We start from the raw sequence: 4,781 nt of genomic DNA on the forward strand, positions 1-4,781 counted from the left end.
CCGATGACTTCCTGTCACTAGAGCATCATACACACACACTAGCCTGCCCAAAGTATTACTCCTAGCCTGCCCAAAGTGTGTAGGGTGGAAGAGCCTGCTTGTAGGGTAGAAGAAGGACATGCTCTCAGTAGCAAGGTTAAAGGTTTGTACTGCATGCCCATTAGTTTCATATAAGGTCCTAGATATGGAAAAAGGTGCTGATATTAAGGGTCTTGTAAACTATTTTTTTGTATCCACATGGCACCAATGATTACATTGTCTGCAAATACAATACTTTGTTAGCGTTGAGCTAATATTTGGGGTTCCTGCAACAAATGCACAGGAAGATATTAAGGATAAAAACAAGGTGGGATTGCATTTTGGTAATGTTCATAGGACTAAAATAGTATGAAGGATAGCTAGTAGGAGCACAAAAATCAATGTGGGAATAGCTCAGTTTATAGGCAGCTGTATAAAGTACCTTACTTGGTTACATAAAATACCATTTTCATTCTTGATTTTCTTGATTTTGAATCTATTTATTTATTTATCTATGGTACAATGTTGCCACTTTGTACATTAAATGCCCATATACTGAGCTACTTTTGCATAGATTTTCAAGAGCCTACTACCTACCCCACATGCCATTTTAATCCTATGAAAATGACCAAAAAACACAACCTCCCCTTGTTTAATTCTTACAATCTTCAAGCCCATTATATGTGGAGAGCTCAAATATTGGTACAACATTAATCAAATATAGTATGCACCTTTTACCAAATCAATGAGAATGGCGTAGAAATGTTTAATGGTTCAGTCATACTGCGAACATGTTTGTCTTGCATGGCTGCTAATAATACTTGATGTGATGTTTAGGCTGTAAAAGTCATTTCAAGGGCTGAACACAATATGAAGACAGAAATATTTTACTGCCCTTGGTTTTGGGACCCATTCACATAGACAAAGTTTGACCAAAATCTGAGACAATGCAGCAACAATGTGATTAGACACGGAATGACCCACATGTTAACAGCAATATTTGACTATTTTCATGTTTTCTGCAAAGGACTGTGTGAAATACATGAAATGAGCCAAATAATCTACAAGATGAAAAGAGGGAAGAATGCAGGAAGAGAGGACTAACGGCTCAGTTTTAATGACAGGGTTTCATAATGGGGCAAAGGCAGAAGAACAGAAGAGACTGATCAAGAGAAAGATAGAAAAGGAAGTCTTGATTAGTGTGCATGTACGCAGAGAATAAGGAAGTAGGACGCAGACAGAGGGACCTGACACAGAGAGCACTTTACAGAGAGCACAAAGGAGAAGGAGATGAACTAATGTGAATGAGGGCCACAGGGAGGTGAACACGACAGAGACACAGAGAATGAGAGAGAGAGAGAACAAGTGAAAGAGATAGTAAATGAGTGAGTGAGTGAGAGAGAGAAGAGAGAGAGAGAGAATAAGTGAAAGAGATAGTGAATGAGTGAGTGAGAGAGAGAAGAGAGAGAGAGAGAACAAGTGAAAGAGATAGTGAATGAGTGAGTGAGAGAAGAGAGAGAGAGAGAACAAGTGAAAGAGATAGTGAATGAGTGAGTGAGAGAGAGAAGAGAGAGAGAGAGAGAACAAGTGAAAGAGTAATAGTGAATGAATGAATGAGTGAGAGCTAGTGGATGAGTGAGTTAGAGAGAGAGAGAAGAGAGAGAGGGAAGAGAGAGAGAGAGAGAGGAAAGAGAGAGAGAGGGAAGAGAGAGAAGAGAGAGAGGGAAGAGAGAGAGACGAGAGAGAGAGAGGAAAGAGAGAGAGAGGGAAGAGAGAGAAGAGAGAGAGGGAAGAGAGAGAGAGATGAGAGAGAGAGAGGGAAGAGAGAGAGAGGGAAGAGAGAGAGAGAGGGAAGAGAGAGAAGAGGGAGAGGGAAGAGAGAGAAGAGGGAGAGGGAAGAGAGAGAAGAGGGAGAGGGAAGAGAGAGAAGAGGGAGAGGGAAGAGAGCCTCCTACCTCGTACTCCTAGAGATTAGAGAGTGAATGAGTGAGTTAGAGAGAGAGGGAAGAGAGAGATAGAAGACAGAGAGGAGAGAGAAGAGAGAGAGAGAAGAGAGAGAGAGCCTCCTACCTCGTACTCCTCCTTGAAGCCGTACCCTTCAGAGCACTTCATCTGGGTGATGTGTTGGAGGAGGTCGGCCACGCGGATGGCCGGGTGCAGCTGGCCCGTCTGGTAGGACACGCCCTCCACTGCCCCCTCCCTCTCGCGCTCGCGCTCCCGATCCCGCTGCTTCTTGAAGGTGTGTGTCAGCGAGTGCGAGTGCGACTGCACCAGGCTGCTGGTGTCGCTGCCCATCGCCTGGCTCTCGTCTGTCAGAAGGACCACATGAGTGGGGGGGCACGTTAGCACCACAGACACAGGACCAGCAGCACAACTACACTGACAACCTTTTCATCTGAGCATCCACCTTCTCCCACATAGCAGCTGGCCGGTGCTGGGCCACGTCAGGGCCGGGTCAGAACCACACTCAGCTGCTACCTGGACTGCCACTGGGTCTGCTCACTGTCAGGGTAACTCAATTGAAGTTCAATTAAAAGCTCAATTAAACACATTATCACAATTGAACAAGGAAACTAAATTCATTTTACAAAATGAAATGATATGTATCGCAAATCAAACATAACTTGTTTCTGATTAATGAACACATGATTATTCCCAAAAGCCAATTCAGTTCCAAATGGGCTAGAGTGCTGAGTGATCTAAAGAGTCGTTCCTGACGAGGCGTTCTCCGTGAGCAAACCCAGAGGTGTGATGAGGTGGCCGGTGATGGGGTGGCAGATGACCATGATATGGAGCACTAGTGTGTGAGAAGAGACGGGACAACACACACCACAGACAACGGGCTGGGACGACACACACCACAGACACACACCACAGACACCAGGCTGGGACAACACACACCACAGACACCAGGCTGGATGGACTGCTCTGGCTAACAGATCAGACTGCGGCCTTCATCGTTTCAGACAGCAGATGCCTCTCTGAAACAGATCTGACCCTGAGCAGATACAGATTCATGCCAGAGCCTCTAAGCTGATCCTAGATCTGTGGAATGATTTAGTGTAGGTTGCTTAACATCACTGATGCTTAAAACACTCCAAAAGGCCTTTGCTACTTTCTGTTACTAGTATCTTATATATTTGGCTAGGATGTGGTTTTGCTAGCTATATGAGGGGCCGTTCAGACTGAAACGTTTTTTTTTTCACCTCCAGGTGCTTCAACTCGATTATTTCCCTATCGAACGACACACCTGACCGTTGCAACGAGCCTTGCATTTTTAAAAGCGGAGGGCAAACAATGGGTTGTTGCTCAACTGGCTGCCTTATCACTATTATCATATACTGTATCATAGCAACAACATGCTATTTAGCTAAATATACCGTATCATAGCAACAGCATACACAACCAATTTCTACCTTGCGTGTTTGCAACACTCACTCCTTTGTAATGTTCACGCTTTGAAGGTTAATAAAGCACATCAGTGTGAAGGCCCCCTTAGCCAGTAGATGGTCTGTGTACTGTGATTAAATGCTAGAGTCACACCAGGTCCAGTGTCATCCACTTCTGTTCATCTAGTTCATTTACTTCTCCACTTCTATTCATTTATTTATATATCCTTGGGCAGTCAGAAAAACTTTCAACAACTTAAAACAACTGTCCATTCGTCCTTATCAGTATGTTTTTTTGTCCTGCCTGCCACAATCACTTAAGATGGACAAACACACAGATTTGAACACAACTTTAATGACCATCCAGTCATTCAACAAGCTGTATAAATAAAGAGATCGAGAGAAAGAGAGAAGCCGTTTCCCAAAGTCAAGGAAGCCTTTTCAAGGACGCCACGTTATTGAACTCCGCCGAGCACTGTTCCAATGTTAAGAATACTCCGAAATTCGAGCTCTTTGTTCTGAGAATTCTCAAGGATACATCTGTGGATCCTCAGGTGAACAAAAATACCCATAATCCTCTGTGTTGAAATGCATCGGAGCAGCGCCATTCTCAAAACAGAAGCGTGCAGTTAAAAGCCGAAGCACTCAGGCGGAACCGCGGCGACCTGCTCGTCCACACTAGCGAGTTCCAAAGCAGAGTCCAAGAACGCTAGGGAGGCCTCTAGAACCTCGTCGCAGAACCCGACTTGCAAGGAAGCATTCTATAAAGGAAGCATGCTCAACTTTGGGAAACAGCAAGAGACTCATGACTGAGGTGACACATGAGATGTGGTGGGATGCCAAGGCCAAATAGTAACCAGTAGTGATGTCCCCGAGTGATGACATCATCAAAATAGAGGAAGCAGTACAGTAAAGTCAACTGACAACAGGAACCCAACCAAACACAAACACAAGGGGACTCCATCTGAAGTCAAGGTGGAGCGTAAAGGTAACAGCTAGTGAGATGAGATGCTGGTTAGAACAGGTGATGTGCACACGCGTGAGGTGGAGGTGGAGCTTGTGAAGCTGATGGGGGTGGGGTGGGCGTGGCAGGGTGGAGGTGAAGTGTGTGTGTGTGTGTGTATGCGCCATGGGGAGTGTCAGGGTGAGATGACATCACATCCACTGCCATGATGACATCACATCCACTGCCATGCACATGAAAAGCAGGAGTGCACTACATGGGAGATACATTAGAGGTTAAAAAGGGAAGGAGGAGAGAGAGAGAGAGAGAGGGAGAGAGAGGGGGGTGAAGGAGAGAAAGAGAGGGAGAAGGAGAGAGAGAGAGGGAGGGATAAGGAGAAGAAGAGAGAGAGGGTGAAAGAGTAAATGATG

Source organism: Alosa pseudoharengus, unplaced genomic scaffold (assembly GCF_046254945.1).
Source record: "Alosa pseudoharengus isolate Yale_2024_CS ecotype anadromous, Long Island Sound unplaced genomic scaffold, YU_APseudo_1.1 YU_APseudo_1.1_scf_2, whole genome shotgun sequence".
NCBI classification, from domain to species: domain Eukaryota; kingdom Metazoa; phylum Chordata; class Actinopteri; order Clupeiformes; family Clupeidae; genus Alosa; species Alosa pseudoharengus.